General features: G+C 40.9%; 1 protein-coding gene across 1 annotated transcript in view; it reads left to right on the top strand.

Annotated features, from left to right (window-relative positions):
• Positions 1 to 2,193: 2,193 nt before the first annotated feature.
• Positions 2,194 to 11,548, top strand: part of CNTN3 (contactin 3) — a 332,828-nt gene continuing 323,473 nt past the window's right edge. The window contains exon 1 of the mRNA XM_012477072.2: positions 2,194 to 3,032. The gene's annotated coding sequence lies outside the window, so the exon portion shown is untranslated. The remainder of the gene's footprint in view (positions 3,033 to 11,548) is intronic.

Below are 11,548 nucleotides of genomic sequence, written 5' to 3'. Positions count from 1 at the left end.
GAGGGAATCCCACCTTGCATCTGACTGACCTGGGTCTTACTTCTTGTCCTTAAACCCCCTCTAGGAGAGTTTTTCCAGAAGTTCAGATTTCATTCTGAATTGCAGGGGACCATACACATATCTCTGGAGGAAACGATTAAGAGTGAGAAAGCATAGTTGAACCAGGTCTGGTTTGCCCAGGTTGCTGCTCTTGATAAAGTTTTGCTTTATTCTGTCTACAGGAATCACAGGGAGAGGATCAAGAAGAAGAAACAGGGCCATAAACTCTCAAGTCTAATTAAATGTCAATAGATTTTTTAATATGAAGGGACAACATGATACATTTTTAAAACAATGTCGAAGAATTATAAAATGAAAAGTATAAAGTCTCCTCTGCCCCAATTTCAGTCTCACTCACCAAGACTAACAATTGTTAAGAGTATACTGAGACATCCTTTTAGAAACTGTGAATGCATTAAATATGACTATATACACCTGAAAGTGTGTATGTGTTTAAGCACAAAAACAGTACACACACCAACTTGCCTGTGCTAACAGTACGTGTCCCAAGTTATCCTAACTATACCATTTATTTATTTATTTATTTATTTATTTGAGACAGGGTCCCCCTCAGTCTATTAGACTGAAGTGCAGTGGCACAATCGTGGCTTACTGCAGCCTCCCCCTCCTGGGCTCAAGTGATTCCTCAAGTGATCCTCCCACCTCAGCCTCCTGAGTAGCTTGGGACCACAGGTGTATGCCACGACGCCCACTAATTTTATTTATTTATTTATGTAGACACAAAGTCTCCCTATGTTGCCTAGGCTGGTCAACTCATGGGCTCAAGTGATCCACCCGTCTTGGCTTCTCAAAGTGCTGGGATTACCGGCGTGACTCACTCCCACCCAACCTCTATGGACACCTCTTGAAGGTGATTTATGCCAATACTAGTAGATGCACCTTTCTCTCTGCCTCTGTATGTCTCCACTTTATTTAATCAGCCACTCTCCTAATGAAGGACAGGTAGGTTGTTCCCAATTGTTTTCGTACAAGTAAAGTTTCAGTGTTTGCACCGGTTTGACTGGAAGTCAGTCAGCAGCCGTTCAGCGCAAAGGCTCAGGACTCCAACAGGTTTATTCAAGTCCGGGTTCTCCAACCCACCACTGTGTGCATACTTAGCAAATAAAGGTGGTAAGATCTACTTCATAGAGTCCTTAACAGAATATAATTGCCATTATTCTCACAGCTGACTCATTGAAACCTTAGGCAAATCAATTTCCTCATCACTAAACCCGGGAATAATAATAGATCCAGGTTTGCTCTGGGGACTGCATGAACTAATTCATTTAAATAGCGCAGTCCACTACCTGCTACATAGTGAGCCCTTAATAATTACCCGCTTTAATATTAAAATCTTGCGCACTTGTGGGAGCGCAGCTGCAAGAGGCTTTCTGGGAAGTGGAATTCTTGCCTTAACCCCGTGCTCCCCAGGCCCCAACAGCGTGGCACGAGGCCACCCAGAGCCCTGGGCCCTGCGGAGGCCGGACACACGTGGGTGCACGCGGCCGAGCGAAGGGCGGCGCGGGGTCCGGCAAGCGCAGAGGCGCCGGGGGCGCCGCAGACGCGAGGCTCGGGACCCAGTTGGCTGCGCGGCTCGGGACCCAGTTGGCTGCGCCGCTGCGCTCCCCGCCCCTCCCTCCCGTCCGCCTGGTCTCCCCTCCCTCCCGCGTCCGCGTCGAAGCCGGAGCGGCGGAGGCTCAGGCAGCGCTCGCTGGGCGCCGGCAGCAGCCGCAGCAGCCTGGCGCGTGGCGGCGGCGGCGGCGGCAGGCGGGCGCCGTGGGCTGGGGCGGGAACCGGGCGGACGGCGGCGCTGCGGCGGCGGCGGCGGCGGCTCACGCGGACGCGCACGGCGGCCCCCCGGGTCCGGACGAACGGCGGCGGCTGCTGGACCGGCGGGGCGGGCGTCTGAAGAGCTGCAGGGACCAGGTAAGTACGGGATGCTCTGCTCCTGGCGCCGGCCAGGCCGCAGGGATGAGCCACCTGCCGGGGCAAACTTTACGCACTGGCTTCCTGGCTCCCTGGCTCCCTGGCTCCCTGGCTCCTCAGCCCCGAAGTTTGTTTGCAGGGAAATGCACCCGACGGGTCAAGAATAAAAGATACTTCTCTCAGCGGACTTGCTTTGGGGAGATTATTTTTCCCTTTCTGGGGCGAGGACTGGTTTCGGGTTGGGAAGGCTGCATCCCCAGCTGGAGCGCGGGGAATTGCGTTGTGGATCTCTCGGGCTTGCTCTTCGCGCAGTGGATTTGACCAGTGAAAGTTGGGGGAAAAAAGTTGTGACTCGTGGGGATACTGAGGAATAATTCCAGGTTCATGATGCAGAATGTCGGAATGTGATACCTTTTTGTCGGACCCATCCCCCAGACCCAGACTCCCAGGTCTGAGAAAGCTAGGGTGGAGAATTCTTCCATTAGCGATCAAGTTTTCTAAGCTGCATTTTCTTTCTACTCACAGATCAGCAGCTTGGGACGGAATTCCCCGTCGCGTTTATTTGCCAGCTTTACCCTAACGCTCTGTAGTCCAGGTTTCCTGAGCTCGGACTCTGGTTTCAGCTGTTTCTGTGTTCTCTTGAGGAGCCCTGCAAAGCAGGTAACAGAATACCAGAAACAGAAAACCAGGAAGTGCCAACCGGGCACCCGAGTCATAGCACCATCAGGAATTTTTTTTGGTCGCGTGAAATAAACGAACAGCTTCTGGGCTGTGCTTGTGCAAAGCTCCGTACAGCTTACCAATCCGTATGTCCTTCCCTGCACTGCATTTGCTTATTGACTTACAACAAGAAGATGTGCCCAGAGAAATTATTTAATACCAAACGGTGCTCACTATGATAAGGACAGCAAACCTCCGTTCATAGGCAAAGAAAGGGGAACAGAGCTCTGGGAAAGGGGTAGCCAATCTGTTAACCTCAACCCAAGATTCAGGGAAACAGCTAGAGAAAGCAACAGACAAGGAGAGCTTGATATACAAGAGGGAGGTCAGAAACCCCAGCTCATATGGTGAGTAGGTAAATCCAGAAATAATTTAAAAATGATTAAGCAAGAATAACTAAAAAAAAAAAAAAAACAACAAAAAAAAAAACAAAAAGGAAGACTGTATGTGCTGTGGTTTCTGTCTACCCCCACAGAGATGAATATCATACTAGCTGAAAAAGAATCCTGATCTGTAAATAGATTAAAAACAGGAATTAATGAGAACAATGAGTCAGAGCCCTTCAGAGATTGAAAGGAGGAGTAATTGCCTTTGAAAGAGCTATTATATCTCAATATCAAGTCAAATGTGTTAGTTTTGCTTTGCTAGATGTGTTTACTAACAGTAACCTGACTTTGGCTGCAGTAACCTGGCATCTTGGTTCATGGTTTTAACCATTTGCGGGTCATGGTACGAGGGAGGAAGTTGCCCGCAGGTTAATATTCATATCAATTTGTGCAACATTTGTAAGATGCCTAATATGTGTATGTCACTGGTTGCAGTGGGTCAGGTTCTTGTGAATGTTGTTCATTAAAGAAATCTGATTGGGTTCAGCCTCACTAAATGGAAGGATGTTTGCTTGCAAATAATAAAGAGTGGGGTCAGGAATTACTGATCTTTGAATGCTTGCTTGAAATTAGTTAAGAGTCAATATGTGGTTTGAGGACCCCCAGAATGATCGGTATCCACCAGGGAAATATAGCAAATTGCTGTACACTGTTATAAGATAAATGGTAAGGTTGAATGCATGCAAGTGGCCCTCTGTCTAAAAGTAGGATAACCGAGACACCAAGTGGCTAATTGATATTCAGGGTAATAGATTCAGGCAGTGGCTGCCACAGACAATAACATTCAGCCTCATGTCCTCCTCACTGTCTGGATGTCATTAATGTCAGCTTGAAGACATGAAGGTGTTAAGTTCATTTCACCAGGAGAACTCTAACTTTTAAATATCCTTCACAACACAACCAGATAGCCCAAGTGTACCTTAAAATGGCAACAAAGCATTTAATAGGACCAAAGTGCTGAGCAGTTTTAAGTAGAGCAAAGATTAGCTGTGGACCGCAAGCTGTAGTCTTTCCTTGGCTGATTTATGTTCAGTTTGGTCACTGTCACATTTCATATATGCCTAGTTATTACAAACGAATAGCTTCTTTGCTCTGCTTGCAAAATATGCATCTTTCTCTTTTACAAGTTCGTAACTCCTCCCACATTCAGTACACATCTTCCAGCTTTGTTTTTACTGTGTAATTTAAGTGTCCAACTTGAAGTTCTCATTAACTCTTAATATGCTTCATGCTGAAATAGTATGTAGATTTAATTGCCCCTTTCAAACTGCCAGATCTGTATATCACTATATTGTGGCAATGCTACAAAACAGGGAAGCTTTGACTGGTTTGATGTTTTGTGCTTTCAAGTCACCATTTAGTAAGTTGTTTGCAGTAAAAATTATGTTAATTTTATGTAGTGGAATATATTCAGGTGGCAGGAGGATTTATTGATGCTGTGCCTGTTTGCCTGCCGTCTCTGATTTAGTTGTCACCACCAGTCTGCCTTTAAGCCTTCTTATCTTAGCCAGGTACTTTGTCTCTATGAAGGTGAGCATCCTTAAGGTACTCACTTATAGTTCTTAATATGCACACATGCATATGCATATAGTTTTAACATGCATATATATTAAGTCACTTAATGCTGGTGGACTATTTCCTTTCTTATGCTTGATAAAAGTACAATGGAAAATATCACTGTTGCAAAGATGTTTGGCAATAATCAGAATACGGGGCCACAGAACAGTATAAGATAGAACATTGCTTTGCAATTGAGGGGTGAACAGATCTCAGTCTCATATCTAATTTGTATGAACATTTCAGAAGTGGATCAAGTGTACTGCCTGGTTTTTATCTTGTAGTCTCCCCTACCCTCATCTCTTAAACACAGTGGGACATTTCTTTGGAAAATTTGCTGCAGGAGAAATGCACTCCCTGGTAGAAACTTTGTATGCCAAGTTTCAATCCATAGTACATTTTTATTTTCCCCCTTTTATGTACATGTTATAAACAAGAAATAAGGGTTTGTAATAGAAGTGCTGGCAGAACTTTATAGCATTTCAAACAGCTTTGCTACTTGGAATGTAAATATTTGTAGAATCTTTACTGCACAAGAACCTGCCTGGCGCAGAATGAGGAAAAATGACTATTTTATTAAGTAGGATAAAATAATTCAGTGGATTTGCATATTTCTTATGGCAGACATATTGGCATTTGAAGAAATAGATTATCTAGGTTATAGTAATTCCATAGCACTCTCTTAGGTGCCTTTATAACTCAGCTTGTAAATTTTCTATGTTCTAAAACAGGAGAACAATTTTGTCCCATTTGTTTTTTAAGTCCCTTGACTTTGATTAACTTTCAGATGTTAAGATATTAGATCCATATTTCAAAACCACTTGATTATATTACTGACAAATGAGGCTGTCAGTATACTGTTTTAATAGAGTAAATAATTCTTGACACCATCACAATACTTTCAAATACTTTTATTTTGGGGAACTAGTACAATCAGATCTCATGTGTCCTTTTGGTTCTAACCCTGAAATCTTTCTCACATTCGCCCACTTCCCTCCATCTTTACCCACGTCCTCATTCTCCAAGTCACCATCTTCTATCCTGGGATAACTACACTGGCTTCCTTGCCTCCTTTCGTACTTCTTCCCTCAAATCATTCTGCATAGCAGCCAAGGCAGTTTTTTTTTTTAATGTATGTTATGTTAGTACTCATCTACTCTGAATGCTTAAATGGCTTTCCAATGTACTCAGAATAAAATCCAAACTATTAAATCTTACCTGCAAAGCTGTGTAGGATTTAGACACAACTGTCCCTTTGACAATTCCTACCAAGCTTTAGGGAACAAGAGATTCTTAGACTCTTTTTTATTTCTGCAGTTTTTTGAGCTCTTTCCTATCTTAGGGATCACTCTGTCCCTTTGCCTGGTAGCCCTGTCCAGCACTAACCCCTAAACACACATAGACACAAGTGTGCACACACACAAACTCACAGGTTTTTTTTTTTTTTTTTTTAATGCAACAGGGTCTCACTCTGTCACCCAGGCTGGAGTGCAGTGGCGTGATCATGGTTCACTGCAACCTCAACCTCCTTGGCTCAAGTGATCCTCCCACCTCAGCCTCCTGAGTAGCTGGGACTACAGGCACACACCACCATGCCCTGGCTAATTTTTGGATTGTTTGTAGAGATAGGAATTCCCCATGTTGCCAGAGCTGGTCTCGAATTCCTGGACTCAAATGATCTGCCCACCTCGGACCCCCAAAGAGCTGGGATTACAGATGAGAGCCACTGAGTCTGGCCCATATAGAGTTTTTGACTGTAACTCATCCCTTAGGCTACAGTGTAAATACCATTTGCTTAGAGAGGGCTCTCTGATTTCTTTCCCCCCTACGAGCACCTCTGTTAGGCTCTTTCTGTTCATTTTCTTGGTATCCCTTAGTATAACTTGGAACTGTACATTTCCTTACCTGATTTCATGTTTACTATTCTGTAATTACCTTGTAAGCAGTTCTATTTTATGCACTGTTGCAAATCAGCTTCTTTTGTAGTATCTGGCTCACAGTGGAGTTTGATAAACCTATGAGAATTAGGCTTGTTGGTTTGCTGAGTTTGCCACATGTAACCAAAGATCCTGTTCAAGAAGGTCCATATTCAGCAGAAATGTGCAGCTGACTTTGACAGTATTCGTTCTGTCACGTTGCCCATGATCTCTTACATGTCTTGGACATCTGCAACTTCAAACCAAAGTTGTCCAAAGTGGAATTCATCATTTTTGCTCTCAATCTATTTCCTAAGAGCTTAGGTGATCTGTTCTTTTGTTAGCTATCATTGTGATCATCAAGGCCTCTGCCGTCAGTGCTATTTGTCACCATCTTCTCCCTTTGCAGTTGTAACCAGTCCACTGATTAAAAAATGCAAGAATATTCATTCAAGCAATGTGCCAGGCTGGGTTCTAAGCACTTCTTACCTAAATGTAGCAGATTAAGAAATGACTTTCTCTTCACTGTCTTTCTTGTCCCAATCTATTTGACCCACAGTGCTGTATTAATCCATGAGGCAGACACCTTGGTTCATTGGATACCTACTGCATAGAGAAAAAATGCTGCTGATGCAGCCTGTCCGTATGTGACTTCTCCCTAATTCTCCCCTGATACTTAACACTCCAGCTATAATACATCGGTCTTTTAAAACTTCCTCGAAAACTCAACATGTCCCTTTTGGCTTCATTTTTCTTGCGTGTGCCTAAAACACCCATGGCTTCCTCTCCACTCTCCTTATTCCCATTTGACTCATTTCCACCCTCAATTCATTGTTATTTCTTTCAGGAAAGCTTTACTTTCAACTCTTATCATTTGTTGAGGTGATACCCAACCTGGCTATTCCTCCAGGTAGCCTTGACTGTCCTCCGAGGCTAGGTTTGTCTACAACCAACCATTTAAATTTTCTCTCTTCTTTAGGGATGAATGCATTAGAATTTAATTAATATTGTAAAATTGTTTAATATCTGCCTTTCCTGATAGTCTACTGATGGAGTAGCATGTACATATTAAGACTTTGGTAAATATTTCTGGAATGAAAGAAAGTCTATTTTCTTTAATTGGCATGAAGTTCTGCTATAGTTAGGCTTCTTTTTCTAGGGCTAAATTTATTTTAGTGTATAATTTAAAGATTCTATGTTAATTTACAGTTTCTGAGTGACAAATCATTAATTAACAACAGATGAACATCTTGATATTATCTGAATTTAGAAAATTCTGTGACAAACATATGCTCTGAAGAAGCATAAACCAAAGGTTGTAAGTACAGAGGACTGGTCCATGAAGTTAGGAGCTTATTTTAGTGCAAGGAAGTGATGGGGAGTTCTCAAAATTTATTATTTTATTAGAGTGAAACATTAGCATATGAAAGAAATAACTAAATGCCTGCATCACAACAAATCAAAAGCGCGTCTTCCTAAACTATAAATAATTACTTATAAATGGGGAAATTTTGTAGTCATTAAACAGTCTCACCGGTCATCCTTCAAAGAGGAAGCCCCTGTAATAGAACTGAGAATGCTCTATTTCCCTTGCACTGTTTCTCAACTTATGATGCTTCTGCAGAAACATTAACCAGGTTCTGCTGAAATAATGGCAATACCTTAGCCCTTACAAGATTTTCTGATCATCTCTGGGATGCAGCTTGGTAATCTGCATTTTTTAGCTTTTTATCTTAAAGTAATTTTAAACTCACAAGAAGTTGTAAAAAATAGTACAAAGAGTTGTGTATAGTCTTCAGACAGCCTCCCCGTATGGTGACATTGTCCTGCAATATCAGAATCAGGAAACTGACATTGGTACATTACTGTTAACTAGACTACAGAGCTTATTCAGCTGTCACCATTTTTTAAACCTGATTGTATGAGTATGTGTATAGCTCTACACAGTTTTATCCCATGTATAGGTTCATGTTTCTAGGATTTTAACTTAAAGAACAAATACCCTGAGAGGTGACGTTTCCATGTCATCATACACTGATGTGATAATTTTGCAACTGTATTCTAGGGTTGAAAATTTCTGCTTCCATAGATCTTTTTTCATGCAAATATTTGTCTTGTTCTTAAATATCATGAACTCCTTTACCTTGCAGATGCCTGTGTGGAAATGGAAGTCTTGGGATTTTATAGGCCAGGATATGACATTTGGTTGGCTCTCTGTGGTCTTCACTTTGGGAATCTATGTTGACTTTCCCATGCTACATTTGAAAAGTTCTGCAGATAGCAAACGTGTTTGTTTACAGTGTGATCAGACTTGGGCAGGATTTTGATGCTATCAGTGCAGGAGCCCAACTGAATGCTTCATACAGGTTCTAACTCAATTGCAAACCCACATTTTTATTTCTTGCATAGAAATAGTCACTCTTTAAAATAACTTAACGCATTGCAGAAGATGGTAATGACACTTTTCAGGCAATTAAAATCAACCCGAACAATATAGCTAGTGATCTAATCTGATGCCTGCTACTCACTTGGTGTGGCCGTCTCCCTGAATGTAAAGTAGCCGAAAGTTGCTGATTACCAATTACTAATTCCAGTGAATATTCTGGAAGCTCTAGAATACAGATAAGGCATATTTGTATCAAAATCGGGTGTGTGTGACTGCATCTCCCTCACCCCTATGCATTCTCTTTGCCTGAGAAGCTTTCACATTTGTATATATTAGGCAGTTTAAGTCATTTTTCTCTTCTTACTAGGGCTTCTATTTGTTTTAAATAAAACCTATCAAAAGCTTTATGCATGGGCTTTGTGGTTTTGAAATGTGAGCCATGCAGGCCCAAGTTTCTGTTTTTATTCACTGGAGTAAATAAAATTTTGTCTTCATATGTAATGGGTATATATACATGTTTCTATTTAGTAGTAACTTACTGGACTGTTATTTCATCAGTGTTAAGCAGCAGTTGCCCTATGGAATTAAGTCTGTAAAATTTAGTGACAACATTAGTTTTTCAAAAGAACAAAAGGGTTTTACTATATGGGTTTTGTTATATAGTGAAACAAACCATGCATTCTGTGTATTTACAAGTGGAGAGTATAATTCCATATAATGGTAATAGGCAATGTCCTTTTTAATCGGATAGTGCCATAATTGTCAGTTCCTATAAATATTTCTATATTATGACTTGCTTGGGAAATGTCTTTTGTCATTTTTCTAGAGTTATGGCATTTTTCTGAGTCTTTACTTTTCATTATCCTATTTTTATAATATGATTATTTCTGTCATACTTCTTCCTACCCTAGTTTAGCTTTCTAATAACCCACCCTCCCATTCACACGTACATACTCTCACATGCGTGCATGTATATATGTGCAGACACACTCCCACATAGACACACACACACAAATGCACAAGACATAGATTATGATAGGGAATAGAGTTAACCCCAAATCATAAAATTGTAAGGGATGAAATACAGACATCTTGTAAGCATTCAAGCAGAAGAGTTTAAAATGTAATGATGGGAAGACATTTTAGATTGTATATAGGATTGCTATGCCCCCTGTTTTTAAAGTTACTCAATCTCTTCCTCCTCTGCTTCTTCTTCCTCCATGTTTTCATCTTCCTCTCCACACCCCTCTTCTTCTTTTCTTTTTCTTAGTGTCCTTGTTTCCCTTTGGGTATATTTTTGAATGGACCCTTCTGTACTGACCCATAGTGGCTAAATGCTTTCAGTGGTCTCTAGTGGAAAAATTACATATATTTATTCACACATTTTTTTGAGGAGAGAGGGCAGGATAGGAAGAAGGGGCATAAAATGTATTAAGTTTGCTATTTAGAGCAAAATAACTTCAGAAAAAGACACAACACACATCAGGCCTTGGCAGTTTGCATGGTGGCTCACTCTTACCTTCAAGCAATGGGGTCCATCTCCCTTTCCCTTGAATCTGAGCTAGCCTATTTAATTTGAAAAAAAAAAATGTGGCTCAAGTGATGTTATTGTGAATTCTGCCCCTTAGCCTGGAAGCGTCTATTCTTGCACACTTGAGCCTGCCCTGTGGAGAAGTCCAGGAAGCCTCCTTGAGAATGGCAGGCCACATAGAGATAGCCAGTAGCCAGTACCTTGCCAGTAGCCAAAACTGGTAGTCAGTCATGTGAGTGAGGCCATAAGTCCCAATTAAAATATTGGATGACTCATGTTACACAAGTGATTCCAGGCAAAACTACCAGACTAAATGCTCAGCTGAGCTCAGGTCAAATTCAAAATCATCAGAGAATAAATTCTTTCTTTAAGCTATTTATTTTGGGGGGTAGTTTATGCAGCAATAGCACACACAAACATTTTTTAAAATTAATATAATTACTTTTAATTGAAAAAATTATATATATTTTTTGTATACAACATGATGTCTTAAAATATGTAGACATTGTAGAATGAATAAATTGAGCTAATTAACATGTATTATATCACATACTTATCATTTTTAATATGGTGAAACTGCTTAAAATGTATCTATTCTCTTAGTGATTTTCAAGTATACAATACATTATTATTATAGTCACCACATTGTATAATAAATCCCTTGAACTTATTCTTCTTGTCTAACAGAAATTCTGTATCTTTTGACCAACATCTCCCTAAACCTCCCTCCTCAGCCCCTGATAACCACCATACTATTCGCTACTTCTATGAGTTTAACCTATTTAGAGGTTAAACTTATAACTCCACATATAACTCCTTATATAAGTGCGGTCAAGTGGTATTTGTTTTTGTTTGTCTGGCTTATTTCACTTTACAGAATGTCCTTCAAATTCATCCATACTGTCACAATTAAAAGAACTTCCTTCCTTTTCAATGGCTGCATAGTATTCCATTATGTATATGTACCACATTTTATTCATCTGTTGTTGGACACTTAGATTTGTTCCATATCTTAGCTATTGTGAATAATGCTGCAATGAACATGGGAATGCAGATATCTCTTTGACAAACTGTTTAGTTTCCTTTG

Source organism: Aotus nancymaae, unplaced genomic scaffold, assembly GCF_030222135.1.
Source record: "Aotus nancymaae isolate 86718 unplaced genomic scaffold, 86718_ANA_hifiasm-v0.15.2.pri h1tg000046l, whole genome shotgun sequence".
Lineage (NCBI taxonomy): Eukaryota > Metazoa > Chordata > Mammalia > Primates > Aotidae > Aotus > Aotus nancymaae.
Note: the sequence above shows the minus strand (reverse complement) of the source record. Positions and strands in the feature narration are given on the sequence as shown.